General features: G+C 39.7%; 1 protein-coding gene across 1 annotated transcript in view; it reads right to left on the minus strand.

Annotated features, from left to right (window-relative positions):
* LOC100645756 (gamma-aminobutyric acid type B receptor subunit 2) overlaps window positions 1-16,136 on the minus strand; it is an 84,302-nt gene that overhangs the window by 66,966 nt on the left and 1,200 nt on the right. Inside the window, exon 2 of the mRNA XM_048407974.1 lies at window positions 6,100-6,193. The gene's annotated coding sequence lies outside the window, so the exon portion shown is untranslated. The remainder of the gene's footprint in view (window positions 1-6,099; window positions 6,194-16,136) is intronic.

Raw genomic sequence — 16,136 nt, forward strand, 5'->3', positions numbered from 1 at the left:
TATTAACGAAAATAGTACTCGACATTTTCTTCTGGCAATAACAGGCTTGGAAATAAAGGAATCAAAATTTTATGAAATCCAAAAGCACGATGGTTTCGTAATATTGATAAGATCCGCTCTTAAAGGCTCGTAGCTTCTAGCGACGCTCCGATTAATAAACTTTTTCGAATAAGAAGCAAATATTACGTTTTACAGAGCCTGTTCAACGGAGGAAATATATATCAGGACTAAAATAAATAATATGAATGCACGGTAAGGAAAAGAGCGAAATAGGCGTTGCTATCAGTGCCCGTATCGTAATCGAGTAACCGCTAATTTACCTGTAATCTCGAATATTTATACGGATAGCAGGCAATCCGTTGACCGAACGGGTAATCCAATCTATCGAAAATTTACGAGCGGATAGCCGATAGACTGGAAAATTGGATTACGCATAATACGAATTTTAATGTAACTCCTTTCTGTTAGGATCTCGTATAAATATTACTAGAACGATACGATATTTCCTATCTCGTTACCTCGACTTAGCAAATAATTCTGCTATGAAATAACACGACATTCCCCGTTTATACTCGAGATAAAGAAGAAAAAGGATATTAGGCAAACACGAGAAATACTCGAATCGCCTGTATGAGTCTCAATGAGCGTAAATTATCGTAGTTAATATCTCGAGTTATAAACAGCAGCAAGGAGTCACGCTAGAGGAAAAGAAAAGAAAAAAGAACAAAGTCGAACCTCGGTACTTTTACTTTCGACGAACCAGGCAAACCTCGAGCGAAAATAACGTGGACGATAATCAACTCGATCGACATCGGAGGTGGTTTCGGGAAAACGAAGCAAGCTAAACCTTGCCGATAGTCTAACAGTCGAGGGTAATAAAGTCTCATACAGTATTCATCGGTGACCATGTCGCGGCAAGGTTGAGCCTTGGCATAGTGACATAATTCTCAACGCTTGTACCGCGCTACTAGCTAGTAACACGCTAGCCAGCGATGACCGTGAGTCTGGACTGGAATAATCGGTGGTTCTGACGCCGTGGTCGTAGTCGTCGTCGTCCTCGGTAGGTACTATCGCGTCGGTGACGTGGGCCTCGGTTGATAGTGAGTACGGTGGCGTGTTTCCTTCGGTTCATCGCTTGATCGATGGACTTTACTTTCGAGCCAAGAAGGTCGTTCGCTTTCACCTTACCGCTCAAACTGCCGCGGAACACGAAGAAACATCGAAAGTGCTAGGCTGCAGTCGAAAGGCTCGCGTGCCGAAAATGCAGTTCCCGTCGCCTTCGACGCCAACGCGACCAAATCGTCCACCTATCTCGACGCACGCTAATGAAAAATTATCGGCAATTAATCCCAACGGTTAATATCGATCGCCTGACAATAACAGAGGCAGCTACGCTGATCGAATCGTTCGATTATCGATGATTCCAAGTAATATCTTTCGCTTATTGTTTAGTAGACGCACGTTTGAATCCGCTACGTGTCTCTATTATCGAGGGAGATACCATTCTAGAAATCCTCCGACCGCTATATCTCTCTTCGGTTCACTCGTTTCTTAAATGTAGCGGAACGAAATGAGTAAAATACAAAGAAAAATTCAAGCTGCTAATCGTAACGTCGTAAATTATTTTTACCGAATTTATTCGAATATGATCGTGCTTGTTATCATTCTCGTTGAAAAATCTCCAAAATTTTATTAAAATAATCCCATAATCATAGATTGAAAATATATAAATCTTAGTTTTCGACGTATTTCGACGAACCACTGGAAATTGAGATATCGCCAATCTGATTCAGCCGAGGAAGTAATAGTAGCTGCCAGGTATAATTATTCAAATTTTTCTGCCGGTAGCCGGCGATGGCTTACGGTAAGCGAACAGTTCGTGTTTTGCACGGTCTTTGGTAATCTCTTAGGTGAAAACGTACGTCGCATCGCGTCGCGTCGGTTTGGGTTGATCGACGGTACGGATGAGCCGTGAGAAACTAGATCAGCCTGCTCTCGGGGGTTAGGCCGTTCTACTTTTCGAGTGCGGCAACGACGATGCAAGAACGGGGGGAAAGCAGTTGTTCTCCGTTAAAAATGCGACCACTCGCTCGCATTGTCTCTGCCCTGCGGAGAAGCTGAATTGCGACATTCAAGCGAAACATCGAAAACATTTAAACGTTTACCGTTAACGCGATTCAAGCTGCTGGAAAACCGGTTTTCGCTTTTCAGGAAATTCCTGCTCCACCAGTCAGCTTAATTAGCATGCTTACTTAGCTTTTCCTCACCAACCTTTTCACAGCTAACCTTTCCCCTATGTTCCCCAACAATCTTTCCTCATTTTCTTCTCGTCCTTCTTTCTTTATCTTAAACGATGGTTTCGCGAGAACCGCAAAGTTACGTGTAGTCAGTGATTCGCCGATTTTAACGGCTGAGATGCGAACAGATGTACAGATTTAGTCGCATTAACGCCACACGAACCACGTATCTAGAAAGCATTCTTTAATGGAAAGTTCGTGTTTTCCGTTCGCACGGCTTCCCATTTTTTTTCTCTTTCCCCTTTTCGTTTTTTCGGGCAAGATATGTGGCACGTAGTAGAGCAGTCGTAATGGAGTATAGAAAGCACTTTTTAATAGAGAGCTTCCACTTTTTTTTTCCGTTTTATATCTCGCATTTTTGTTTCACACCACATGTGTGATTTAGCAACGTCTTTTCCGGTGCTTGTCGTTTATGTTCATCGATTATGAATGATTATGACGTTGAAAAGAAAATCATAGAAATGATTTAGAGAATTAGAAAACCACATTCAGAACGTATTACAACGTGCCGTTAAGTGTGACAGAAATTAACGTCCTTTGGCTTATCTCGCATTTTTACGATTCGAATAACTCGAGGACATTATGATGGCACATTACATTCAAAGTTTTATCGAGTATTGCCAAGCCAACTCGACCACTCTCATCTCGCTAGAATAATTCGTAGGTACAATCTTCTGATACCAACAACCAACTTTTAGTTTCCATCATCGTTGGAAAACTTTCTTAATCACTATAGGCAGTGCAAACTCGATAGTTGTGCGTTTATAACGCAGAAATTTAATCGTGCCTCCATTTCCAGTAAAACGCATCGATCATTGGATCGATCATCGGTATGTTTCGCATGATGGTAGGCAAGAATTTTTTATGCTTAGCTCCGTGCGATTTGGGAAAGTTTTTTGTTATTTAATACTTTTGTTTCTCGAATTATAATACGGTGTATATATAATACGGTGTTCAGTAAGCTCGCTAGCTTTCTTTTCAGGTTATATCTTCAGGGAACAAGGGAGATTGCCCATTCATTAATATTTTAGTCATTAAGAGGTTAAAGAAGTCTTTCACGAGCTCAGCGTGCTGTGTTACTATTGGACTATACTATAGTCCAATATCAAACAATGGCTATTTGATATCTTTATTTATAGACGGTCGAGTGCAAATAAATGATTCATTTTTTAATACTCAAACTGAAATCAATTTCGTGATTGAAGAGCGATCGAATCTACGAGAAAGAAGGAAAATGGGAAAAGTACTTTCTCGAATTCTGTATACCTCCGAATTCGATTAACGTAATCGAACTAGTTCTGTTTAAACAACGTTGAAAAGCTGTTTACGGATGTACTTTTTCCTTTTACGGTCATGAGTATCATTACGCTTTGAAGCAACAACGCGAAGCAACACAAAACAAATTATTTAAATGCAATTTCCAATTGAGTACAGTCCGATACGTAACGGGAGATTCTTCGAAACGATCGAATCTTCGAAATCATGAACACACTTCGAAAGCGATTGTTTACCGTTGGTTGACAATAAATTTGGATTTTACCACCGATTTACGGATCAAATATATCCAGGATTGTGATTTTTCACTTCGAGAAACGGAGGGTTGCCTGACGAGTCGATTAACAGGCAAAATTAAAGTAGCTGAAAGCAGTGGCAGTTAGTCGGCAGCCCATGTTCGCGTGCTAAATTCGAACGTCCTGCTACGTAAATGTTGACAGAGCGTGGTAACGTATTGTGCAGACACACGCGAAAAGTGGATGATCGATAATCAAGTGCACGAATACGTTCTAGACGAATATACATAATGCATATCGTCTGCGACGATATTTACCGAGAAGGTCACGTTTAGCAGAAAACAAAGTGTTTACCGATTCAAGTGGAAAAACAGAAAGCAACTATGATGGAGGGAACTAGTTTTCAGTCACACCTAATTACGATACATTTATATGCTTTTATTCTAATAACTGAGACTGGCATACACGATCCTTTTTATGTTATTAGCGATATAATCTTTCCTTTTACTTTCACATAATGACAAGGATATTTTGATATGAAACGCTCTCTAACGCGAGGTTAGGTTGAGATATAAAATGAAAAATTACTAAGTTTCATCAATTCTGCTAACCTTCCTGAACTTGCCAAAGAAATGGTACATCAAACATGAGTTTGAAAAGTCTTCGTCTCAATCATCTCTTTCATAGAAATAAGTTCTATGGCCTAACCTCCACTATACCGATGATTTGGTCCAAAGCGCTGACCAACTATGAAAGCTTTAGCAATGAGTCTACTAAGACTCAGTCGAGATAACTTCGTTCCTTCCTTCCTCTTTCCTCTCTTTCATTAGAGTGGTGCAAAATGATAACTTTAAATTACACTAAATTACTATGGGGTCAACCGTTACCATTATATCTGTAATCACTTCTGCTTCTTTGTTCGACCATTTGTTAATTGCATCTAGGTGGAAGCAAACTTTATAGTTTACCTTCAATTTCCCTTTGCGCAATCTATTATAATCGATAACCTACCCCTCTTTGCGAAATTACTCAACTGTAGTTTGATAATTTAACAAAGTAAATTACAACTGTCTCTATGTTGTTTCAAAATTTGAAACGACAGATTGAAAAATCCGAAAGGACGAGCTTGTCGGACGAGCATCGAACGTATTGGAAATCCGCAAAAGCATTGAATCTTGCAGCACGGAAGGTTGGCTTATTTGAGTAAGCCACGTGGGAAAAACGAGCTGATCGCGTCCCGTATATCATGAAAGTAATAACATATAACACGATACAAATAATAAAAGACATCGGGTAACTACCAAATGATCCCAATTTAATAGGGTAGAAGAAATCCAATCAAGCACGTCCCATTAAATAGTTGATGCTAATGTCCAAAAATGTTAGTACTCACCATTATAAAAATTAGTCTTCTCAACATTAGAATTACCAAACGCCAACAAAATGACGGATTTCTTAATTTACATGTACACTAAAAATATGCAGATGCCTTTGATAAAAGCAGAAACATAATTATATATTTGTTTGACTACTTGTTTTCCTCGCATTACCTTAATTACAAATAGCTATAAATAGGATATTTAGATACATGTTATAGATTTGTAAATGTTTAGAGAAGCTGAAATTGCGAGTAAAAATCAAGTGCACGTAAACGTAGTTCTACAAGATAAAATCCAATAGCTTTTCCGATATACAAACGATCATATCAGTGATTATTTCAATGGGCATCCCATCACTGTTGAAATTTTTTGATAGCAATATCGCGTAAACAGTACTGGAGGGTCGATCTGAATTTCATTGGACGTGAATTAATTAACTCGTCGAGTGAAACTCCATGGACTTAATTAAATCCGGCTTTCATTTCATTCTAATTTAATTCAAGGATGACATAGAGTAATGTAATGTGTTCGTGCGGACCTCGAAAATATTAGTACGCGAGAGCTGCGGCTGTCCAATTTTTAATTTGTTTTGTCAAATTTTACATTTTCTTTCCTATCTCTCTCTCCCTCTCTCTCTCCTTCGGAGAAACAAATTAACTAAAATTTCACGATCGTTAAATCGTTCATTTGTTTCAATCATTTTTACAAAGGAAGTTAAATACCTCGTGCCAAGTTTTGAAATGCAAATATTTGATGTTGCACTTCATTGGCGAAAAGACTGTGGAAGAGGAAGCGCTGATAATTCACAGTTTATATTTTACTCGAACATACGCTTGGCGTAATTGATGCTTGTACGTATTAAAAGTTCATTTCGAGTTAAAAATTGAGAATAAGATTACTCGATGTACGAACCTATCGTGCAGACATGCCTCGTGCAGGCTCCATTTCCGTATTTATCGGGCCTTGGCTGTTTCTTCGACGATCTCGAGTGTTCACGGGCATTTGGCTGAAAAATATATAAAGAAAATTGTTATGGAAAGTAATCTCGAGACAAGCGGGGCAGGAATAATGATAACACCATCGTGCGGTTTCATAAAGAAAACAGCGTAATTTCCAATATAAATGATGTTCCGTAAAGCGTATCGCGAGCAATTAAAATTAGTCGATCTAGATGAGAACGCGAATGCTAATTTCCTCAAACGAATGGTTTATCGCGACATCTGCTAACGTTTCACAAATCTTCGTACGTAATCTATCATAGCTCGTGTTTCATGTATATGTATAGTATCCAAGGTTTCATAGCTCAGAATTGTGCAGATGGTTCGAAAACCGTTAACTAGATCGCTCTTTCATTTACTCCGCTAATCCTTTTCACTGGCAAACAAAACTGTCTTCTACGAGCATTGAGTAAATACCGTTCGCAGCAAACAAAAGATCGGTCGTTTGTCAACAGGAAATTTTATAGAGTAAAAGTAAGTTGATTCGCGGCGATGCCAAGAACATCGAGCAAACATGATGCACATACATACATATGTGTGTATAACAAGCGTAATAAAATGCATTCAATCGTCCTAATGCAACTATCAACTGAACCACGAGAAATTTTATTGAATTTAAAGCGACGAAGTTTATGCGAGTGGTATCCTTTTAAAAATGTTATGTCGTTCCAAAGTTAGCAGAAGTCTTAAAACTTCTATAAGATAATTACAAGAACGGAAGGTCTCTTCGCCCGAGTTATAGTCGCAGCGCTACTTTTATTTGTATCTCTTCTCAACTTTTTTTTGCAATATGGCCGGGCACATGACAGGTCATACATTGCATTCGAGAGCAATGTAAAACGAAAAATAAACTTCAGAGTTATTCGTACAGTAAACTGACAGTTATTCGTACTCTATGTCTACTAAGCTAAACGCGTATTTTTTGCCAATTTTTGGCACCATTTTTTCAAATCGCCGAACATACAACATTACAGCGTATAATTCGAAAATGATAATGCGCAGTCGCTATAAATTTATTCATTAGTTAAATCTTAATATCGGTAGTCATGTTTGAAATGTATCCGTATGAGAGTATTTCTTACTAATCGTGAGTCGTATTATCCATGTTTCAAAAAATATCGTACAAACAAGAATTTTTAAATTTTATATCATCCCTTTGTCGAATTTAAAGTAAGTTCTTGTTCGATGCGATGATTTATATTTTACTTCTTATTAATATTTTATCACGCGATATCAAAATTTGCGACTTCCATTTCGAAAGATGAATAAATAATTATTATATCATATTGTTACAGCATATTACACGAAACAATTTGATGTTAATATGACGTATTAAATGATTCAATGAGATAGATACGTGTGATAAAAAAGATTCTCATCTCGTTAGATTTATGTTTGCGTAAGCATGAATAAAATTGTACCTTCGTATATTTTTCCTCCTTAATTATTCCATAATTATTCCCCCTGTAGTCCTCGCATATATTATAAGAATGGCACGGTTAATTTCTACCAATCGATCCATACGTGCGCTAAATTTAATTATCGACGAAGTAAGAAGGAATGACAGAATCGAGCGAGATTTCAGGAAAGTACCGTACTGTCCGAAGGGCTTTGCAATCTCAAAGACGGAAGCGGAGATTCGATTATCTAGGGTTTGCTGGAACTATGACGAACGACTAGAGGCTGAGACGAGGAAACGTATAATCGAGTTCTGGGTTAAAAGCAGATTTATATATAGACGTCGGTGGATTTAAGCCTCGATATAATATTGTCAAATAGGAGGTCGAACAAGGGAACAATGAAAGTTAAGCTCTACACGAAATCCTACTCCTTTGCAACTAGAAAAATGACAGAGATCGAAACGAGCATAGAAGAAAATCCTGTTTTCGAGTCAACTCGTAATGCTTGTTCCTATAAACACCTCGTGTGTGGGCCGAGTTGGTTCCATAGAAATGGTGCAAAGAAGCTTCGCCTCTTTCATCACTCGTCCAACCAGGAGAGCCGCGCGTTGTCGAAAACTGGCACGTACCTACCGGCCTAATATTTCAGCCGAAAGTTTTTTTCCAAAGCATATCGAAAATATCGTACCGTGTATTTCGCCAACGAAAAGATACTCGTGTTTATTTGCGGTCGCGATGCTGTATGCTTTTCGCGTAATTTTATCCTATGCATAAATCATGGTAAAATTCGTGATAATTGATCGATAGATCGGCCTTTCTCTTAGTTACGTATCAGTATTTATTAAAAGTAATGTGTGACTGGTTTGGTGGATAATGTTTCGACTTAATTTTATTTTTTCCCTTTTTCCTTTTATACGATGTGATTAAAATAAATTACATGACTGCGAATTTTCATCATGCATTTATGGGAAGTTGAAGGGTGCAAAGGTGCATATGACGCACATAATGTTCGAAATATCCAAGATCATATCTGTTATATAATTTCTGTTATAATAGTACTTATTATTGGTAAGAGAGACAGGTGTCTGCAAAGATTCCATATTTTCAATTATGCTAATGAAAGTATGAATATAACATGATTTTGCTTGCAAAAAACATTATCCATTCCGCTGTTTCATTAAATAGCAGAGTTTATGCGGCGAACAAAGAAATTTCTCAAATGCAAATATACGTACGTGTGTACAATGGGGTTACCCAGAGGTATACGGTAAGCAACGAAATAATCTAGTGGCAGCTACGTGATATGGATTTTGTGCAGACAATTCATTAAACCGATCATTGAGGAACGAAGAAATTCCAGAGAGACGTCAAACGCAGCTGGGGTTGATAGGGATTTCAGCATATATGCGGTCACTGGTCAGCGAGCAGTTTGTATTTTCCAGTTTCGGTCTAGCTACAACAATAGGCACTCAAATTCAATTGCTATGTTTTATGAATCTGAATGTTCATACAAACCGGAAGGATCGGACGAAACTCGAAGCACTCGCAAATAATTCAAACAGTTCTTCGTTTTGTGTATTACGGTTTCAAATGGCTTAATAAATTCTTGTTTCCATCGACCAACGGCAATATGATTCTTGTTTTTCTTTGCTAATTCCGCGATTCTTTCGAGTACTCTACCAACGAATTTATCGTAAAAATGAAATTCTACAAGCGAAAGAGAGAGAAAGAGAGAGAGAGAGAGAGAGTATCCAGTTAACTCGTGTGTAAAGTTAGCTACGTGTTCCGGACTTTTCTCGAGAGTCTAACAGATAGCCAGGCAACTCGTACACGAACATGTTCGTGGTCCACAATGAGAGAACGCTAATTGAATTTGATTACATTTGAAACAAGATTATACATGTACATATATTACGAAACGAAAGTTCGTGACGTAGAATAATGTTTCGTATATCGATTAAAATAAAAAGGCGAAAAGAATAGGAGATCGGGATGATAAAAAGGGTTGGAAAAAATTTTCAAGGATTTTGAGAGATTCGCGTTCATGGGAATTTGTAATAAACTACTCGATGGAAGACAGGCGAAGCGCAAGCTCTGTTTGTTATGCATTCGCATTATGCTCCTTTGCACAGTTTCCACTATTTCGTACGCATTCTATTTTGTTGGCCAGGAACGCTCAAGTTCTTTTCGCTTAAGTGTTTTCGCTACTTGTGCTGCTTTTGAAGTGGCTTTCCGCTTCCTTCGCGTTTCTAAAGCTCCTTTAGCGAACCCCTCGGCGCATCATAAGTTACCTTTGCTTTTTCGAAAACCCACTTTCGCATCGAAGTGCTCGAGTTACGATACACCCCTGTTTTGCGGTGATGAGTATAACTTTACTCTGTTATAGAGTTTCCTGCCATAATTGAACTTCGAATTAAACGCTTGCGCTGGACTACAGGCGACTCTCTCGATCTTCAAACGTAATTCTAGTGTTTCGTAATCAGCGAACCGTGAGTAAAAAACGATACACGCTTCCTCGATGCACTGTAACAAGTTTCGATGTTTTGTCTGAAACTGGACAGACGAGGAGGATTTTTCCGTTAGTTGGTATTCCTTCTCGAAGGTGTGTCGTTCTCAAATTCGAGAAAACACTGCTATGCAACATTTTTCCTTTCCTTTCTTTTCTTTTCCTCGATAGCTTAGCGACAAGGAAAATATATGCGTTACAAGTTTAACTCTAGTTTGACCGCTTCGAGATTTGTCGCGATCTTTCCTTTGCCATTGGCAATAAACGAATTCAAGCTTTCGAAGCAAAGAAAAGTCCTGCCTTTGTCGGATACTTCATGTTCGTGATCAGTGTTGCTACGTACACGCAAAATAGGATAACACGCGACACAGACTGATGCAAGTTGATCGACGTGTTCAACACACTCGGAATGACAAACATACGAATGCGATATACACGACTGTACCTTTGCATCGTGAATTCTCGCCCAATCGAAAATACCTACACTGATTTTCCTTATTCTCCGACCCCCCCCCCCCTTTGAACTAGCGCACGCGCTGTCGAAACCTCGCCACGATGAATCTTCCAAATCGAATATTGCAAAGGTTCGAAACTACTCTCAGGTTGCCGTCTAACAAGTAGCTACGACGAAGAAGCATCCTTGCATGGTAAACACACTCATTGCAGAAGCGATATTTCATTTTGATTTATAGCAGTCACAGAAGTGCAAGTCAAGATAAACATTCATCTAACTATAAGCAAACAGTCGTAGGTAATATGTCCGGAGTAATATATTTTACGTGCGGAAAATTTCACGTGACACGGGAGCTTTGAAAACGTAAAACACGAAGGAAATAAACCGTGGCGAACGTGAAAGAAAATTACAGGGAAGGAGAGCAACAGCCCGTGCAAACCGCTCTATCCACTTTGCCAAGTAACACATTACGCTGGACTTCGCGCGTCCACAATTCGATGAACGCCTACCTAACCTCCAACCGCGTTACAATGCCATATGCTAATATCGTGATACGTTCCTCTTTGGCATCTATTCTCTGCTTAACTGCCGCTTAATCACCGACAAACCACGCTCATGGCTACAAATTTTCCTACGAATGGCCGAACCGAGGCTTAATTAACTCGCACTTGTATAAACTGAATTAATAAACTGCGGCGTTAGCATGAGACGTACGTTTAGAAGTCGGGTTAATCAATGGCGAAACGATTCAAGGCGTCAACCACGGAGCCCTCGAAAGACCAAAAAAGAGGCAAAAGATAAAAGTTGCGAGTTCCAGCAAATTCATTTTCGTTCTCATATCGAGCTTTAATTCAGCACGCTCCGCCAAATTTTTCGCCACGAGCTTCGGCCCTGTGTTGAACCGTCGCTGGCAACCAGGAGCGGCAGTTTTATTCGAAAAATGCCTATTTGTTGCCTACGATGAATCAGCGATTCGTTGATTTAGCGACGAACACTGATTTTACAGCGGAGCTATCATCCAACCTGTATCGGCATAATAAAAGTTACCAGGTCAAAAACTAACCCTTCTTGCGGTTCTCGCTAACAGCGTTCTACAGGACCAGCCACGCGCGCACCACCTATCCGTAACCCTCGAACACCAGCCTTTTCAATGTGGCACTCGATAACGGACCGCTCAAAAATTGGTTAAATTCCGAAAATTTCGCTCACGGTACTGACTTCAAATCGCTGCAAATCGAAATTCCGTCACAGCTACGATTATACATATATTTCACGCGACGAATTTCAAAAATATTTCATTTCCACCGGCGTAAAGGAATGCGTCGCTGCAACGCTTCCTGGTATTGAAAAATCGAATCACCAGCGTTTGGCGGATTATTTTTATTTATTTCCTTTTAAATCGATTACAATTGGATGTACACGGTACGGTACGAATCTCGCGGTGTATGATTTTGACGCAAGTACGAACATCCGTTAGCTGAGGTTCGTACGTGATTTCACGTAAGCCGGACGATATTCTGCTTATTTTTCCTATTACGGTACGAATACGTTACTCGACTGTGGCTATCCGTAGATTCTGATCGTCGACGATGCGATCTTTCGCATCGTCCGTCCGTGTAAATAGGTTCTTCCACGTAGAGTAATCCGTTTGGAACGGACGATTACTTCGCGCAACTAAAATTTCCAACGATCGTACGGATTACTGGGCGCAGTTATGCATACTAATAAGCTTCATTCTCTCTGTGGCGACTTCGCGCGAATAAGTTAACTAAATAGAAATTGAAGCGAAATATGTAAATATTGCGTCGCGAACCGGCAAACGTTTGTGAAATCGATCACGAAAACTCGCCGAAAATAAAATGAATTTCGATCAGTCGATGCTTGAAGGAGAGCTGACAGCGTCCATCCAAAACGATGTAATGTAAGAGCGAATTTTATTCACGTAAATATTACAGCAGGAACGAGAGGAAGAGAAAAATCCGTTAACCGTTAAATGCTACGTTTACGAATAGTAGGATTTACGATAGGGTATGTGTAAACGGAAAGAATTGAAAAAAAAGACGGCGGAGGAAACGTGTTTTGGGAGGAAATCAGCTTTAAACAACGAGGACGTTTAAAGAGGCGAGAATAAACGATAGGTGACCCTTGTATTGCATTGGACAACGATGGTATCGACACGCGGTCACGCGTTTCTACCTACGAGAAGAAAATGCTGCGAGGAGAAAACGGTCGAAAGCCCCAACACCAACTTCGCCATTAACGCCCTTTGTCAGGATCACTATGCCATTCACCCCGTGTCCTCCTTCCTCGTTTTCACAGAGAGTAAAAAGGCCCGATAGAATTTATAGAAATTCCAATGACCCAATGCTAGAACAGTCCTACAGATAGAGATTGCATCGGTTACTTTTTATTTGACCGAAAAAATATGCACGTCCAGGGAGACGAACGATTCGGGTAATATTTTGTCAGCGGAATCTATTTCGTGTTTCATGACGAGATCGCGGGAAATTTTATTTCCGTCGCTCCGTATTTCCATTACGAAACTCACGCTCGATCGACTGTTTCGATTTCTATCTTTTGTTTAGACGACTCGTTAAAACGACGAGTTATTTATTATTTTGCAAATTTTCGGACGGGTTCTAAACGGTGTACAGCTGTCGATTATATTCGGCTTCGTTAACGGAATGAGTAACTGGTGGAAATAATTTTTAGCCGGAAACGAGGAAATCGATAGGTGTACACGTACCGTGCAAAACTGAAAATAATCGAAGCGAGATGAAGATAAATAATTTATTTAGATGACGAAATAAATGAATGAAAGGTACACTCGATAGCTATACAATGAACAAGTCAAAATCATTAACAGAACGAATAGACTCGAATCAGTTACAAAAATATGTCCGATGATAGTCGAAACGACGCTTTGCACCGCGCTACGTTCGGAACATTTCGCTTAAAAATACGCGCCCGGGTAACGCGTGTCATAGCTAGCCAAATTTACAAGATCGTGACAGGGATGGGTGATTCGTGAAATGCGAGAAACGCGTAGGCGACGGCATCCGAGGTATAAAATTGAACGGTACGCGCTGTCAACTTGACATAGAGACGATGATTTACAAATAAAAACCTCTGGGCAAACTGTTTGTCCGCGGTTTCTATTCGGCTATTATGACAGATGACGTTACATTTCGGATCTCGTCTCATATATAGCGAAGCTTTCCTTTTCTAAAAGATTGTCGAATAGAATTCAATCAAATCGGATCGAATCGAATCGAATCAAAGCTAATTTAAACGAATGAGATTTTCGAAAGCGTGAATTTTCTCGCGAGAAAGAATCAGTTCTCTTTTGTAATGAGCGTCGACGAGACGAGCCGCGTATAAAATCTTTGTGGCACGTTTCGAGGTGAATTGTTACGCGTGTTTGCGTAAATTTCTGAACTCGAAGGAACAAGGGCGCGAAATGACGAAACGAGAAGAAAAGAGAAGAGAAGAGAAGAGAAGAGAAGAGAAGAGAAGAGAAGAGAAGAGAAAAGAAGAGAAGAGAAGGGAAGAGAAGAGAAGAGAAGAGAAGAGAAGAGAAAAGGCCAAGTGGCGTCGATATGGCGACCTGAATTCCCAGGAGAAAAGGGAAATCAAAAAAGCAAAGAGTCGTTGCAAATCAGAGAAGTGAATGCTCGCAGTCGCCGCTACGTGAACCCACAGAACCGCCCTATTGTTCACGCCCGAACAATGCTGTCTTTGTCGCGATGTGATTAAGCTCTGAATAAATTTTCTATTACGTTGTTCTACACCGGGCTCCATTTTCGAATACTCGGTTTTTTCTTCTGGTGGCTGGCCCATGGTCTCGATTCTCTCTCGGTAAAACGCCGACGCGCGAACCCCATCCAACGCAAGAACATATCACGAATTATCCAAAGTTTTTTTTCTCCATTGATCTGATTTCTTTTCCGATTCTTTCTCCCCGTCAGTCAGGATGCTATGTAAAGTTAGGCGAAGTTCCGAGCCGAACGGAACTGCGACCGCCGTCTATTATTTAGGAACGATCCAACTTTTTCTATTTTCCGCTAGAACGAACGTTTTCGATAAAAACCTCGCGGTAAAGAACACGGAAACAAGATGATTGATTCGCAATTTATGCTAATTATCGTTGATTGAAAGAAACTGAAGAACGAATTTTTTTATCTATAATAAATTTATTCTTTAAACTTTTTATATCAATTACATCGAACCTGAAACAGCGTAATGTTAATTCTGTTTCAGCAGAATTTCTCATAAAAAAAAACTCTTTTATCTCCCGAATACATCAGAAATAATAACGAAGAGGAAAGACACTATATTCAGAAAGGTTCTCATTAAAAAGGGAATCGAGAAGAAATATAAAATACAGTTCATAGAATGGAAACGCCGGCTGTGTACACATTTGAATTTTCAGCTACGAGACATCCGGTATTAATTCTTCCACGTAGGATATCTTACATATGCCGCAAGGAATTCAGAATCCTGGGATCTCGGAATCTCATGTTCCACATATCCGCACATACCACACCTTCAGTCTGCAAGCTGTGCTTTGTAATTTCATCCTTCCGCTATCTTTTGTATTAAGCCCGCGCGCGTTAGCTGCGTAACCTTCAATGTACAATGTACACGACTGACTTTTGACTGACACGTCGCATTCGATATAAGAGCATGATTTGACAGCCAAATCGAATTAAATAAAAATTTCAATGCGCAAATATTTTACATTGAGGATAGTCGCGAATACGTTTACAAAAATATGCAACGTACGTAAATAGATACGCGCATCGAGACCTTTAATATAGCGCAAACGTTGCCGAATGAAATCTTGGAAAAAAGGTAATCGTAAATAGAAGGGACCATCTGTTCGACGACGAAAAGGTTAATACAATATCTGATCGATCGTTTCCTTGACTGGAAGATCCTCCACTTGCCAGCATACATATACATACATACATATATACATACATACTCGAGAAAGGTTTTCGTATTGTTGAACAAACATTCCGAAACAACTTGGCTCTCGTTGCTATGTTAATTCGTTATTGAGGCCGATTCGATTCATTTACGGAGCGCATCGATAAAAACTATTCCACGATGTGAAGGTAGATACCTATAGTTAACAACCGCATCCACGTCCCGCGTTGTGAATAATACAATTCGTGCTTTACACCGTACTATAGAAGCAATATTACATACTTTTCCTTTGTGAAGAGGCATTGCGAAGGTAAATACAACACCGAGCACTCCTGAATGTATGTAAAACCTTGAATTGAGGTTACAGTCGAGGTCGAGATTGGTCGATTAATGATACTCCCGCTGCAACGTATGTTTGCGATTTTTCAGTTACTTAGTTGCCGAAGCTAATGTCATCGGTCACGTTACCGTCTATCGTCCTTTGTCGCGTTCGATTTCGTCACGAAACGAACCGAGCGTCCGTTTCACGGTATAAGAAAGATAAGGTGAACTACGACGATAATAAACACCACGCTCTGCCAGCTCGTTTCCTACGAATCTACGAGAAATAAACCTAATAGAAGATAAACGAAACGATGCTGCTCTCGCAGACGAACGAT

Source organism: Bombus terrestris, chromosome 8 (assembly GCF_910591885.1).
Source record: "Bombus terrestris chromosome 8, iyBomTerr1.2, whole genome shotgun sequence".
NCBI lineage: Eukaryota > Metazoa > Arthropoda > Insecta > Hymenoptera > Apidae > Bombus > Bombus terrestris.